This window comes from Ornithorhynchus anatinus, chromosome 5 (genome assembly GCF_004115215.2).
Source record: "Ornithorhynchus anatinus isolate Pmale09 chromosome 5, mOrnAna1.pri.v4, whole genome shotgun sequence".
Taxonomy (NCBI): domain Eukaryota; kingdom Metazoa; phylum Chordata; class Mammalia; order Monotremata; family Ornithorhynchidae; genus Ornithorhynchus; species Ornithorhynchus anatinus.
In genome coordinates this window covers 89606408-89623274 of record NC_041732.1, presented here as the reverse complement: position 1 = coordinate 89623274, position 16867 = coordinate 89606408, and positions in this window count along the sequence as shown.

Sequence of the window (16867 nt, the reverse complement as noted above, 5' to 3'; positions counted from 1 at the left end):
GAAACATGGTGTGATTGCAGTCACATAGGATGAGGTTGGAGAAGGTATATCTGAAGCAGGAAGACTCCTAGTTTGGAGTTTCCAGTGAGGTTGGAGCTATTTTAAGGATCCTCCCTTCCCATGAGGAGACATGGGGTCCCAATTTTGTCTAAAGCCCTTTGGAACCCCTCCAGAGTGCATGGAAACATCCCTCATTCCACTGAGACACAATCAGCGCAATACCTGTCCCCATCTTCAAGTATCTTTGGCAATTGAGAACTTCCAGGGTGTGTTAAGATGCTGTTATGCCACCTCAAGCAGTGGATGACCACTGGTGAGCTTGAATAGCTTGAGAAAATATCAGTGATGCCATTTGGTCCTGTTGTCTTCAGACTTATTCAACTCTAGATGGTATTTATGTAAAACTCATGAAAACAGAGTCCGTCCCTGCATTGGACAAAAACATTGACATAGAAAGGCATCTCAAGGGTTCTTTGGCTAACAGTTCACTGGAGAGTATAATTCCACTGGGGGAAGTTATAGAAAAGTGTTTCCCTTCTCTTCTTGGCATATTGTCCATCATGATTGAGGTATTTAATCTTATTGTAAAGAGCATATTAGAGGGTTGTGTGGAGGGTTGTAAAACTAGAGCCTAGAAGTGACAAGTCTATATGAGCAATTCACTTTCCCAAGTCATCCATCTAAGAGGACTGCACATGCCTTTCACAATGTAGGAGGGGCATTTAGTTCATTCAGAAATTCAGTTCTTTTCACAGAAATAATTAATCATGCCTTTAAAGATGATATTGTGGCTATAGCTAGAATGTTAGAGGAGCTGTGAAACTGCTCATTCTGTGGGCTCCAAACTTCTTGGCCAGATTCTTCCCAGCCCAATTCCCATTTGTCTGTATTAACCTCCCCCACCCTCCCAAAGAATGGTCCTGTCCACCTCCCTCCCTGCAATGGACAACAATTGATGTCACAAAGTGCAAGTCAGAAGCAGGTTACTTTTAAAGTAAAAGGTAGGAGGAACAGTGAACTGTGAAGGAGGGCACCATGAGGAAGGAGAAGAGTAGTGAAGGTGAGGTGAGGTGAGGAAGCTGTTAAAATCTTCATGGCAAATGTGGTGCATTTCCAACCTGTTCCTTCTGAGTTTCACTTAGGAACCACTTAAATAACCTTCTGCAGAATTCTATTTTTTCTCTCAGCATTTTTTCTATGGAAAATAAGTTCTAGGATGAAAAGGAATTTCATCTCTACCCATTCTGTTCCTGGACCTTGTTCCTGAGACTGAAAGAGGCTGAGCAATTTTCAAAGGAGGATCCTGTTTAGCTCTTCAATTCCAGTCTTGTCTGAATTGCACTTGCAACAGATGTTGTCTTTATCTGGGATGCAGCAACGTTTCAGGGACAGTCCAAGGGAAGGTATTTCAGAGGCATGGCATTTAAGAATAGAAAATGATTCAGCGAAAGGCTTGAGGAGGATGCTGTTTGGCTGAGACAGGTTCCCAGAAATTCTAGAAATGCCTGTTCCATAGCAAGGGGAAATGGGATGAGGAATCAATTAATAATATTTTCTGAGCACTTATGTGTGGAGCACAGAACTAAGTGATCGAAAGAGTACAATTCAACAAAGGAACATGGTCTAGTGCATAAAGCATGGGCCTGGCAGCCAGAAGACCTGGGTTCTAATCCCGGGTCCACCACTTGCCTCCTGTGTGACCTTGGGCAAGTCACATAGCTTCTCTGTGCCTCTGTTTCCTCAACTGTGAAATAGGGATTCGAAGCTCCGTGTGGAATAGGGACTATGTCCCACGTGATTAATTTGTATCTACCTCAGTGCTTACAGCAGTGCTTGACACATAGTAGGCATTTAACAAATACTATTAAAGAACAAAACAAAAGCAAAAGGAAAGTTGATGGACATGTTCCCTCCCCAGAGAGAATAAATACTCAACGGGTTAGCCAGTGTGAGACCTCTAAGAGCTAGTTCTTTGAACATATTTTATTCTAATTCCTTGAAGTTTTGTTTTGATATTTCACATAACTTCAAGGGGCTGGGGCCTAACAACAATAATAATGATAATAAGGATAATATTTGTTAAGTCCTTACCATGTGCCAAGCACCATACTAACCACTGGGGTAGAAACAGGATAATCAGGTCCCACATGGGCCCCACTTCTAAAGTAGATTGGAGAACAATGATTGAATCCTGATTTTTCAGATGAGGGGACTGAGGCTCAGAGAAGTCAATCAATCATATTTATTGAGTGCTTACTATGTTCAGGGAGGTGTCCTAAGCCTGTGGGAGAATACAATACAATAGAATTATCAGACACTGTCCCTGCCTCTTAACAAGCTTGCAGTCTTGTCGGGGGAGAAGTGAAGTGACTTGCCCAGGTCACACAGCCAACAAGTGGCAGAGCCGCATTGGAACTCAGGTTTTCTGATTCCCACTAATAATGTTGGTATTTGTTAAGCGCTTACTATGTGTAGAGCACTGTTCTAAGCGCTGGGGTAGATACAGGGTAATCGGGTTGTCCCACGTGAGGCTCACAGTTAATCCCCATTTTACAGATGAGGTAACTGAGTCACAGAGAAATTAAGTGACTTGCCCACAGTCACACAGCTGACAAGCGGCAGAGCGGGGAGTCGAACTCATGACCTCTGACTCCGAAGCCCAGGCTCTTTCCTCTGAGCCACGCTGCTTCCCACTAGGTCATGCTGCTTCTCTGAAGCCAGAAAGGATGGAGAGAACTCGATAGAATGAGTCGCTTCCTCTGGTTCAGCACAGTATTTCATCCCTCAATTGTCCAAAATTACAAGAACATCTTTGCTTTCCAAGGGCAGCCTTGCAGACTTGTAAGGAAAATTATTATTTCACAACGAAAGTGAAAATATACGAGCAGCAGACTTAGGTCTGATCCGCTTCCACAAAAATTGTCCTTCCTTTGTCATCTTAGTTTCTGGTCATTTTGAATTGGAATCACCACGTATTGCTTCACTAAGAACGGAGGGCTGAAATATCTCTTGGTGACACTGCTTTATAAATTGAATCTTTAATTAGGCTTAATCCTTTCAATGATGGCAAAATCCTGTCTCGCTAAAAGGGTCTCACATTTTTTCCTTCTTGCCAATAGGTGATATTAGCTTGAGAAACTGGAAACTTCATCATTTTTGACGGGAAACCCCACTCTATTTCTGGAAGTATTTTCCAGGGCAGAAAAGGCCACATGCTTAAGGTCTGTTGTCACAACTCCTGAATTAGATGATATATAAAGGGCTAATTTCCTACTCCTACTTCACATAGCATGAAACTGATTAGCTCAGATGGTTTCTCATGACTGGAAAGGACTGGATGTAGAATAAAAGGAGTGGAGAAAGCTGTCTTTGAAAAGGAAATCAATCAATTAATGGTATTTATTGAGCACTTATTCTGTTCAGAGCACAGTGTACTAAGCACTAGGAAGAGTGCAACAGAGTTGATAGACATGTTGCCTTCCCGCAAGGAGGAAAACAATTCCAGAAAGGATGACAAAGATTCTAACATACCTTGAAGATTGCATCCCCTCTAGGAAGACTTTACTGACTAATCTCTCATTTGTCCACCCTACTTTTCCCCCTACCACTTAACCTCCACACTTGAAACCTTTCCTTTCTCACCCCATCCCCACAACAAATATTCATGTCTTTAACTTCCATAGCTTGTTCCTCTCTTCAAATGCCACCATCATTACCAACCCATAACGACTCCGTGGACGCACCCTCTTCAGAACATCCCATCTTCTGTCATGAAGTCATTCTGATATGTTTATCAATAGAGTTTTCTTGGTAAAGACATGGAAGTGCTTTACCACTGCCTTCTTCCACCCAGTAAAAACTTGAGTCTCTGATATTGCCTTTGATCAACATTTTGATCACTTGGTCATCTGCCTTTGACTCTTTCCCACCCGCTGCTGTCCAGCACAGGTGAATCAACTTTGGCCTGTCCTTCAGCTTAGACCTCGCCATTATGGGTAGCTTCTTCCTGCCTGTAATTTTTTTGTGCCAGTCTCCCCGACTAAATTGTAAGCGCCTCAAAGCTGAGCATCTTGTTTACCAACTATATAGTAGTGTCCCAAACACTTATTACAGGGCTCTGCGCACAGTAAGTGCTCAGTAGAAACTCTTGATTGATTGACAGTGTGTGTCTCCCCCTAGCAAGTCCCAAGTTTATGTGAGGAGTAAAAGGGCTAGTGTGGGAGAGTAGGTTCCCTTCCCCACCTTCTTTTCCAATGCCAATCTCTTCAAACATCAAGCTAGAGGGTCAAACTGGCTGCCAGACTAGCAAAGGGAATTGAAACCTCTATGACCTGGAATCCCTAAAAGAGTAGGGATTCTGGGTTTCTCAGTCTCCCATGACTGGATCAGTCTCTCCATAGCCATAGAAAATTGCCTGATGGACTCTATTCCAGTAAAAAAGGGGCATGGGCTGAGCAAGAAAACCACTTGACCTGGAGACCCTTTAAGATTGGGAGCACCCCAGTTGTAAACTACTAGAGGGAAAGTACCATGTACACCAGCTTTATTTTGTTGGACTCCTCCAAGTGCTTATAAGACAGTGTTCTGTGCAAAAGAAGTGCTCAATAAATGTCATCGATTGAGAGTTGTGGGGTATACAGGACCCAGATGATGACTTGACTGGTCATTTCTGGATGCACCTCTTACTGCAGCCCCATCCTCATCTTTAAAACTTTTTAGAATGCCAGAGAGGCTGCCAATGTTCTACCTTCAGTGGAGTGAAAGAGGACTCTGCCTTGTTTTCCACCGTTATCTTGGATTCTTGACTTCATTACTTACTGTTGCCCCAAATTCCTGACTATTGTCTTTTTGTCTACCCCCACCTGGACTGCGAGGCTCATGCAGGGCAGGGCCTGTGCCTTAGTTTCCTCAACCTTGAAATGGGGATTCAACCCCTGATCTCCCTCCCTGTTAAACTATGAGTCCCAAGTCACACATACGTCTGATCTAATTATATTGTGTATACTCCAGCATTCATTCATTCATTCATAGTTATTGAGCTCTTACTGTGCAGAAGAACTGTACTAACTGCTTGGAAAGTACAATTCAGCACTTAGTACAGTATTTGGTACCTAGTAAGTGCTTAACAAATTCACAGTTATGATTATTTAATTATCCTCTATTTACTCCAGCTTTTAATAGTGTTCAGCTTATTAGTGAGCACTTAAGGAATAGCAAGAATACCTGGGCTGAGGCTATGACAAAGCCATCCTCTTCCCATCCCAGCCAGTGGAGGTGTTTTCCAACCCTTCATGGTACTCGCCTGAACAAGTGTGCTCCATCTGAGACTCTGTAAGGCCTGGGCTCAGTCACAGCCCTCTAACCTTCCCATAGTGGTGGAGGTTCACCTTTTCACTCAGAAGTAGTATTCAGTCAGTTAATCAATCATATTTGCTGAGTGCTTATTGTGTGCAGAGCATTGTATTAAGCGCTTGGAAGACACCAATATAACAGACATATTCCCTGCCCACAACAAGCTTACAATCTAGAGGGAGAGAGAGACATTAATATAGATAAATAGATGAATAAATTACCAATAGGGCCACATGGTTTCAACTGCCTGCAAAGAGGGTAATAATTTCCTGTAATGGACTGCCTTTCAGGACCATCTGGGAAATGCAGCTGGTGGAGAAGCTGAGTCATCTCTGAGCAAGTTGCTGCCTGGAAAGATTATGCTACAGTATCAAGCCATAAGTCTTCCTATCATAATCATAGTGTCCAGTGCTTTGTTTAAGGATGGGGCAAACAGAGATCAGGGCATGTAGAGATGGGTCGAAAGGTTCAGGAGAGTCACGTGCCTAGAGATGACACCCAGGGTTGAAGATCACTGTCAGGGCATGATGGAGACACACCTAGAGACAGAGGAAAAAAAAGGCCAAAAGAGAAGAGACAGTGAGAGAGAAGCAGAAAGACTGAGGGAGAGAATAAGGAAGAGAAAGAGGAAGATAGAGGCAGACATAATCATAGAGGAATGAAAGGCAGAGATGTCCCAGAGGGAGAAGGGAGACAGCAGTGGGGAGAAGGGAAATAGAGAGAAACCGACATACAGAGGAGGAAGACAGAGAAAAAATAAGATCATGCCATGGGTACTGCTATTGCTGAATCAGATCAATGGTTTACACAGGACTAGTGTTTGTCTCCCAAAGTGGCAAAGGGAAGTTTGTGGGAACCTGTGAGAACAGTACACAAAGAGAGAAATAAAAGAAGAGAGAGATGAGGAGACGTGGAGAAAAAGAGAGTTCCTGATTTTTAAAAAATAATAATAATAATGGCATTTGTTAAGCACTTACTTTATCCCAAGCACCATTTTAAGCACTGGGGTAGATACAAAGTTATCAGGTTGTCCACATGGGGCTCACAGTCCCCATTTTACAGATGAGGTAACTGAAGTACAGAGAAGTTAAGTGACTTGCCCAAGACACACAGCTGACAAATGGCAGAGCTGCGATTCAAACCCATGACCTCTGACTCCCAAGGCTGTGTTCTTTCCACTAAACCATGAGTCAAGCACTGTTCTAAGTGCTGCTGGGGTAGATACAAGTGAATTAGATTGGACAGTCCCTTTCCCTCATGGGACTCACAGTCTAAGTAGGAGGGGAAGACAGGAGAACTCATGCACAGTTAAGTGACTTGCTCAGAACAGACAGCAAGTACAAGATGGAACCATGATTAGAACCCAGGTCCTTTGACTCCCAGGCCTGTGCTGTTCCCACTAAGCCAGACTGCTTCCTGATCAATATGACTAATTGATTGCAGAGCACTATACGGAGAACCTGAGAGAATACAATAAAATTCGTAGTCACGAGTCCTGCCCTCAAGGAAATTACAATCTAGCAAGGAAGAGTGACACAAACATGAATTACCAGTAGAAGGAAATAATGAAGTATGAAGTTATTCATATATGTGATATAGGGAGAACACACCACTGTCCATGCCACAAAAATATGTGTCTTGAGGTGCAGTTCTTTATGGATCCAGAATGGAAATAAAAAATAACAACATATAAAAAATGATAATGTATCTAGGAGGAGCAGCAAGTTCATTGTACTAAAAGAATGACCAGAAATGTTTCATGATGAATAGATATTCAGTATCATGAAGCACTTTTACCTCAGCTTTCACTTCAAATAGTCAAGCAATGGTATTTAATGAGCGCTTACTTTGTGCAGAACACTGTATTATGTATTTTGGAGAGTAAAAGAGAGTTAGTAAACATGATCCCTGTCCTCAGAGAGTTTATAATCTACTGAGGGAGACAGACATTAAAATAAATTACAGGTAGAAAAATCAATAGAGTATAAGAATATGTATGTAAGTGTTATGGGAGTGGGGTGAATATCACTGTGCTAAGACTGTGAGCACTCCTCTCAGGATCACACTTAGAGAGTTTCTAGTACCCTACCAATCTCGGCTATGGGGGAGAGAGTCAAGCAGCAGCATACTCATTCCATTGTTAGCTTGGCCAGTGGCTAGTGAGTGGAAGGCAATCTGCTATAAGTCAAAATTCACCTGTGCTGAGCACAGGTCAAGGGAGAGAATCAAAGGTGGAGATTCAGGTTTATTGTGCAGAAGGAGGTAGTGGTAAACCGCTTCTGTATTTTAACCAAGAAAACTCTATGAATACCCTACCAGAACAATTGCAGACGGAGGAGGAGCCTTCTGGGAGAGATGTGTCCCTGGAGTCACTACGGGTCAGGGATGACTCAACAACATAAGATAACGAGACTGGGAACCCCATGTAGGGCAATGCATGTGCCCTCCCACATCATTATTACCCATAAGCATTATGGACTTATGTCCATAGATGACAGAGAGGGTAGGGAGAATAGGATAGGAGATGAGAGGTTAATCAGGGAAGGCTTCCTAGAGAAGATTACGTCTTAGTAAGGCTTTGAAGGTAGGAAGAGCTGGCTATAGTTTGCTGGCTATGAAGGAGGAGGGAGTTCCAGGCAGTAGGGTGATTGTGAGCTAGGGGTTGGTGGCAAGAGAGATGAGATCAAGGCACATTAAAGATGTTGATGTTAGAGGAGCAAAGTGTGCAGGCTGGGTTGCACTGGGCAGGGAGCGAGGTTAGGTAGGAATAAGAGAATTTATTAAGTGCCTCAAAGCTTATGGTGAGAAATTTGTTGGATGTAGAGATGGATAGGCAACCATTAGAGGTTTTGGAAAATTGGAGAGACCGGGGGAGAATGAGGTTTTTTTTTAATTTTTTTTAATGATGTGGGCAGCAGAGCGAAGTAGAGAAGCAGTATGGGCTATTGGGTAGAGCATAAGCCTGGGAGTCAGAAGGATCTGGGTTTTAATCCCAGCTCTGCCATTTGTCTGCTCTGTGATCTAAGGCAAGTCACTTCATCTCTCTGTGCCTCAATTCCCTCATCTGTAAAATGGGGATTAAGACTGTAAGTCCCATGCAGGACAGGAACTGTGTCCAACCTGATTAGCTTGAATCCACCCCAGTGCTTAGAACCATGCTTGGCACATAGTAAGTGCTTAACAAATATCATTATTATTATTATTATCGGCTGGAGAGAGGATAGGTTGGAAGCAGGGAGGTCAGTGAGGAGGCTGATACAATAGTCAAAGCAGAATATGACTAGAGCTTGGACCAGGAGGGTAGTAATTTTGATGGGACAGATTCTAGAGATATGGTGAAGGCAGAAATAGGAATTGGTGAGAGCATGAATTTAAGAGAAAAATGAGAGAGATGACTTGAGAATAATGCATAGGTTATGGGCTTGTGAGACAGGGAGGATTATGGTGCTATGAACAATGATAATAATAATAATGCTATTTGTTAAGCATTTACTGTGTGTCAAGCACTTGCTCCAAATGCTGAGATGGATACAAGCTACTCAGGTTGGGCACAGTCCCTGTCCTACATAATAACAATAACAATAATAATAATTATGATATTTTTTGAGCACTAAGGGCCAAGCACTGGGGTCGATACAGTCAAATAGGGTTGCACCCAGTCTCTGTCCCACATGGGACTCACAGTCTTAATCCCCATTTTCCAGATGAGGTAACTGAGGCACAGAGAAGTTGAGTGGCTTGCCCAAGGTCACAAACCAGACAATTGGTGGAGCTGGGATTAGAACCTGGGACCTTCTGATTCCCAGGCCCATGATTTAGCCACCAGACGATGTTGCTTGGGCAGGATAGGGTTTGGCTGGGAATGAGGGATTCTGTTTTGAACATGTTAAGTTTGAAGTGTAGATGGGACATCCAAGTAGAGATGTCCCGAAAGCTGGAGGAAATTAGAGATTGTAGATCGTAAACTCTTTCAGGGTAAGTATTCCATCTACCAACTCTGTATTGTATTCTCCCAAGGGCTTAGTATAGTGCTCTTTAAGTGCTCAATAAATACTATTGATTGATTGGCTGATTGAGGAGAGAGGTCAGGCCTGGAAAAGAATTTATCATTATTAATTATAATAACGATAATAATAATAATTATATTTGTTAAGCGTTATGTGCCAAGCATTATTCTTAGTGCTGGGGTAGATACAAGTTAATCAGGTCGGATACATTCCCTGTTCCACGTGGGCCTCACACTCTTAATCCCCCTTTTACATATGTAGTAACTAAGGCTCAGAGAAGTTAAGTGGCTCACCCAAGGTCACGCAGCAGACATGTGGGAGAGCTGGGTTAAGAATCCAGGTCCTTCTGACTCCCAGACCCCTGCTCTATCCACTAAACATGCATAAATACCAGGGATTGATTGATTTTATTGTATGTAGAAGTTCTCACCTTTATACAAAATGTACATCAGTGAGAAGATGCATTAATCCAGCTTGCATGAGGTACAAATTGGTCTATTTCTCTGTGCTATTATATAGTTTGTACCACTTCTCTCTTACCCCTAAACACAGATTGTTAGAGGTTAGGCTCTGCTCTGCTGTCTTATGCAGAAAATAAGTGTGGCACAATGAGCAAAAGCTGTTGCAAATATTAAATTTCTCCATTCCCTTTAAATTCATCCCTTGAGGGTATAATCTCACTTGTAAGTTCAGTATGTGTTTACCAAACTGGTATTCAAAATTTGTTTGAATGCTTCCTCAGTTTTCTGAGAGCAAGATAATTATCCCACTCAATGCTGGCATAAAAAGCCCAAAACAGAAAAACAACAGAGACCTGGCTGGGGTGTATTTCATGAGGCCTGTTCTCTGGTCCACCTCTGGGTCTACTGAGGCCTTCTTAGCTGTCATTTTGACAGTGCCATTATGGGAAACTGTTGACATATCAACCAGAAGGGTATGCTAGCTACACTGATTTCATTCCCTAGGCAGAGATGTAGGGTTATTATGATGGATTTGGATCATGAGGTAGTATACCGTGGGGCTCGGCTCTGTGGAGATGATGTGGTATGGTAACTAAGAGTACTGCAGAACAGTGCCTCCCTCTTTTCTCCCCTGTGCATACTCCCTTCTAATGAAAGGGAAGCACCAGATTAGCCCTCTCTCCCTGGCATCTCAGCTTTCATCAGGTACTTGTGAGAGAAAAAATGAAAATGAAAACGAGAAAAAAATAGCAAATAAACAGGAATTGTTACCACAAGCAGAAATATTAAAGATGATTGCTTTTCTCCCAAGTTATAAAACAAAACCGTTAATTGGAGCTCCAGATGTGTTGTCCAGTTTACTTGTCAGCAAACATAACCAGAAAATTGGCAATTAGATTATGCTAACAATTTTATAGACTTCAGAACAAATGACCTTTAAGTGAAAAGGTTACAAAAACCCTCACCAAATGCATTAAGTTACCGGAATAATTTTAAGAGTGGGATTTTGCCTAAAGGAAAGCTACACCTGAAGAGAAATTCTTCCCTTTCTGCCCGCTCTTACTTCCACTGTTTTTGAAAGAGTAGATATATAATGATAATAATGATGGTATTTGTTAAGCACTTATTATGTGCCAGGTACTGTTCTAAGCACTGAGGTAGTTATAAGGTAATCAGGTTGTCCCACTTAGGGCTCACAGTATTTATCCCCATTTTCAAGATGAGGTAACTGAGGGCCAGAGAAGTGAAGCGACTGGCCCAAAGTCACACAGCTGACAAGTGGCAGAGCCTGGATTAGAACCCACCACCTCTGATTCCCAATCCCATACTCTTTCCACTAAGCCATGCTGAATGATTTTTTTGTTTTAGAAATGAACTCATAATCCTATTTTGGGAGCAATAGAAAAAGCTGTGAAGTCTTAGATGTGGTATATAGCTGGACATGAGGGAAACAACTTGTGTTTATACTGCTGGAGATTTTGTACAAAATAAATTTACAGTATCTTCATTTGCCCTAGAATCTACACTGACAGTCAATCAGTCATGTTTATTGAGCACTTACCTTGTGCAGAGCACTGTACTAAGCACTTGGGACAGTACACTGTAACAATAAACAGACACATTCCCTGCCCAGAATGAATTTATAGTCTAGTCATTCATTCAATCATTCAATCGTATTTATTGAGCACTTACTGTGTGCAGAGCACTGTACTAAGCTCTTGGAAAGTACAATTCGGCAACAAATGGAGACAATCCCTGCCCAACAACGGTCTAGAAAGAGCTTACACTGTCATTCCACCCAACTCACTCCCATCGTCCCAACCTTCCCAGATCTTTTTCCCCCTTTTCTTTGCACATCTCTGAAGTAGGGAAGAGTCCCTTCTCCAGCCAAGCTGCGTCCAGTTGGAACTAAGTTTAGCCCTGACCAGAGAGGTTGCTAGCTTCATTCAGGGAAAATGGAGAGAGAGAGATAAAGAGAGAGAGAGCAAAACCGAGACCAAGACCAAGGATGATCTGAAGGTGGTAACAACCACAGGGAGGCCAAGGTTGAAAGTTTGAAATAACTCAGCTTCTCAAGTAGGGAATGGCGTTTTGTGAACACAGTAGCTTTGGAGTAAGGTAGTAGAGATGAAGAGGGTCAGTGGACCCTGTGGAGAAATGTTATACGTTTGGGTGTCCAGGTAGGACCAAGAAGATGTCACTTTAATGCCCTTAAAGTACCCTGTGTTCCCAGAATAACACATGCAGTGCCATGTGATTCCCTGCGGCATATTTTTTCTCACTTCAGGGCAGCCATGGACCTGCAGTCTTCCCTTAGGAGATGGTATCTAAAGGGCTATGGCTGGAGAGAGGGTCAACACCTGCTTTCTTCTTTCTTTTTAATCTGGCAAAAATGGGAGCCACCTAGGTCTTCTTCACCGTTAGGAGAAAATTAATGAAAATGCTCATCTGTCTGAGGAAAAAAAATATAGTATTTCATTAAGGAGCCTTCATGGTGTAAGCTACTTGAGGGCAGGGATTATGTCTCCTAATTGGTTTTTATTCTCCCAAACACTTAATATAGTTCTCTGCACCTAGTCAGTGTTAAGTGAGTATGTAGCTTGATAAATATTATTGATTGATTGGGTGATAATGGCATTTAAGGAGAATGATAGGATTAATAATAATATAATATAATTATGGTAATTAAGTGCTTACTATGTGCCAAACACTATTCTAAGCACTGTTCCAAGTTAATCAGGTTGGGCACGGTCCCTGTCCCACATGGGGCTCACACTCTTAATCCCCATTTTGCATATGCGGTATCCGAGGGCCAGAAAAGTTAAGCGTCTTGCCTAAGGTCACAAAGCAGACATGTGGCAGAGGCAGGATTAGAACCCAGGTCCTTCTGAATCCCAGGCCTGTGTTTTATCCAGTAAACCATGCTGCAATGAGAGATGACAGCCTGAAAGAATTGGGTTCTTTTAGTATATAATTTTCAGTTTATTATAAGATACCATCGTGAAAAAATGAATACACTTGGACTACCATAATGCATGCTTTCTATACATGTTTTGGCTCGGATCTTCTTACAGAGTTAAGGAACATTCTTCTGACAACCTGACCCTGTATGGACACAGTGCAGTGGGGCTTCAGAACAAATGGTTTGATATAGTAGAAAGAGCCCAAAATTAGGTGTGAAATGACCTGGGCTTTAATCTTAGCTCTGACAGTGGCCTGCTGTATGACCTTGGGTATCACAACCTCTCTGAGCCTCAGTTTATTTATCTGTGCAATGAAGGTCAGATATCTGCCTCTCCTTATCTTTAAGTCTGTGAGCTCTATCTGAGAATAGGACTATGTGCAATCTGACTATCTGTATCATCCCCATTATATAGGAAAGTGATTTGCAACCTAGGAAGGGATTAATGATTGCCAGGATGATTATTATCATATTTGCAGCATTGGAGCAGTTGAGTCCTGTAGCATATTTTTCCTTAATATATGGTTTTGTTAGTATGACCCCCCCCCCCCATATTACAAGAAAACAGGGTGATTTTTCCCTAGGCATTACACTTTTTGAGGACAGGGATCATGTCTTCGTACTCAGTTGTATTACCCAAAATGTTTAGTGCAGTACTCTACACACATTATGGCTCAAAAAATACTATTGATTGACTGACATTGAAACTAGTGTCTAACATCACTCGAGAGGGAGATGATCACAGTGTTTTATCAAAATATTTTGTAGAATTTCACCATATCATCTTGTTCTATCATTTCGGCAATTGAGAAAACTACTTTTTATTGTTCCAAACAAGCAATGAACCCCCAGGTTTCGCTGAGAGGAAACTACTTCCATTCTTAGTATTTTTTACCTTTTCAAAATGACATAAAATTCGACCTTCTAGAGATGGATAAAATAAGAATATTTCAGACACTTATTTGAGGCAGTATAAAAGCAAACCGCAGCCATGAAAATGTCATGATGCGATTTAGTGAAAAGTTATCTTTCACAGGGAATTGTTCAATTACAACTGAAATGAGGTTGGAAATAATCTGTATTTCTATAAACCTTGCACCTAGAAGACAATACATCTGTTTAGTATGTTGCCATTTGTAGTCTCCAGAATTCTTCTTGACCCTCACAGCTCTAACTGCAAAATCATATAAGGTAATATTGATATCTTCCCCAAACTAGATTAATATTCAATAGATTTCACTCTTTGGTTTCAATCAACCTACTTTCTAACTTGAAACATATGCACTGCTGTGAATTTACCTTATGTCTAAAAACATTTATGTACTTCAAATTTCATTTAATTTGAATAGTAGGAAAATACACACGCCCATCCCTCAACAAAGAACCTATACCGCACATTGAAATAGTTACTTAAATGTCTTTGGCTTTGCACCACTTTGACAATCTTACAAATTTGTGTGTAAATCATCCATTTTAGTAATGAAAGAGTAACTAAAAACAGCAAAAAATGTTTGAGGTATTTCCTTCTTTAAATAGCCAGTGACATATGACTTCACAAGGAAGTCTAACACGAGGGTGAATTTTCTTTTTATAATAGAATCTACCTCTCTGTTTCCCTGGCCATACTTACTGGTCATAATAAGATAATAAATTTTTTCTGTATTGCCAGTTTTTAATAGAATGCTGTTAAAAGGAGATAGGGGACAATATTCCAAATTGCACATCCGTCAGAATACAGCTTGCTACAGGGTTAGAAGAAATGATTTTATACCCTTGGGCTGTATTGATCAAGGTGGAAGTAGCGTAATGATAGTTTTTATGAAATTAAATTCTAGGGAAATGCAAGCCCACCATTAAAAAGACCTAACTGTTTCTTACTTGCTAGCTAGAGAATTAAGGAATCTTTGTCATTAGTAATAATAATAATGATAATAATGATAATGATATTTATTAAGTACTTAAGTGCCAAGCACTGTGATAAATATAAGATGATCTGGACAGATATGGTTTCTGTCCCACATGGAGCTCACAGTCTAAGTAGGAGGGAGAAGAGGTATTGCTTCCCCATTTTACAGATTGGGTAACTGAGACACAGGTAACAGGGGACTATCCCAGGAAAGATGTGTAGCCTAGTGATGGAGCATGGGACCAGGGATCAGAAGGACCTGGGTTCTAATCCTGGCTCTGCCACTTGTCTTTTTGTGACATTGAACAAGTCACTTAACTCCTCTGTGCCTCAGATAGTTCATCTGTGATGGGAATTAATACTGTTAGTCCCTTGTGGAACATGCACTCCTTCCAACCTCATTTGCTTGTATCTACCCCAGTGCTTAGTACTGTTCCTGGCACGTAGTAAGTGCTTAACAAATACCATAAAATAGTAAGTGCTTAACAAATACCATAAAAAAAGGGTCACACAGCAGGCAAGGAGCAGAACCAAGATGAGAACCTAGTTCCTCTGACTTTCAGGTCTGTGCCCTTTCCCCTAGGCCATGCTGCTTTTCTAGTAAATGGCTCAGTTCAGCAGGGGCTGAGTAATACTGGCTGAGCTCATGCAGATTGGAGGCTTTCCTCTGAGACTGAGGCCTTATTTGGGTTTCTTCACTGACCTGTATTTTTTTCTGATTCACCACCATTGCCCAGGGTTGTTGCTGGTTACCTGGGAAAATTTCAACCAAACAAACACTCTGCTATAATCTTGCTAGGGTATAAAAAGGGGAGAGCAGGCTGAGGTAACATCAGTGAATAAATACTAACAAAGGAGTTCACAAGTTTTGAAGGGGAGAGCGAATTGCCAACAAATAACATTTCTCTACAGTTCAAGATGCTAATGTGTTAGAAACATTGAGAAACAGGGAACAAATTGTTAACATTGTAAGCTCTTCCACTAAACTGTAAGCTTCTTGAGGGCAGGGAGTGTGTCTGTATTATATTGTATTCTCCTAAGCACTTAGTACCGTACTAGGCACAGATTCGGAAGAAGGCAATGGTAAACCACTTCCATATCTTTACAAAGAAAATCCTACAGGTACATATACCAGAACAACTTTATAGCAGAGGATGGGAAGCCCTGAAGAGGGTGTGAACATGGAGTCTCTATGGGTTGGAAATGACTCGATGACATTTGAAGAAGAGGCACAAGTATGTCTTCCCATTATTCATTCAGTTGTATTTATTGAGCGCTTACTGTGTGCAGAGCACTGTACTAAGCACTTGAAATGTACAATTTGGCATCAGATAGAGACAATCCCTGCCCAACAATGGGCTCACAGACTAAAAGGGGAGAGAAAGGCAGCAAATCAAAACAAGTAGGCATCAATGCCATCAAAATAAATAGAATCATAGATATATACACATCATTAATAAAATATAGTAACAAATAATATATACAAATATGCACAAGTGCTGTAGGAAGGAGAAGGGATAGAGCAGAGGGAGGGAGTAGGGGAAAGGGAGGGCTCAGTCTGAAAAGCCCACCTTGAGGAGGTGAGCTCTCAGTAGGGCTTTGAAGAGGGGAAGAGAGTCAGTTTGGCAGATGTGAGGAGGAAGGGCATTCCAGAACAGTGGTAGGACGTGGGCCAGGGGTCGATGGTGGGACAGGCGAGAATGAGACACCATGAGGAGGTTAGTGGCAGAGGAGCAGAGTATATGGGGTGGGCTGTAGAAGAAGGGAGGGTGAGGTAAGAGGGGGCAAGGTGATGGAGAGCTTTGAAGCCAAGAGTGAGGAGTTTTTGTTTCGTGCGAAAGTTTATGTTCTATAGCACTGCTGATAAATCAATCAAACAATGGTATTTACTGATCACACTGCATTCAGAACACTGTATTAAGAGCTTGGGAAAGTACAGTATAATAGAGATGGTAAGCATGATCTCTGTCCACAAGGAGCTTACAGTCTACAGATATAGTCTTACAAGTTTGTCTTTGGAATCCTGGGTAGGGATGCTGGTGAGGGAGTGGGGGCTGGTGGGTGCTGCCCAAGTGCATATAGCCATTGTCAGCCAATATCAAAGCATCACTTCTGACAGAAACTGTGCCTGTTTGATCTACATATTTCCATTATACTCCCCAAAAGGGGATTAAGTGTA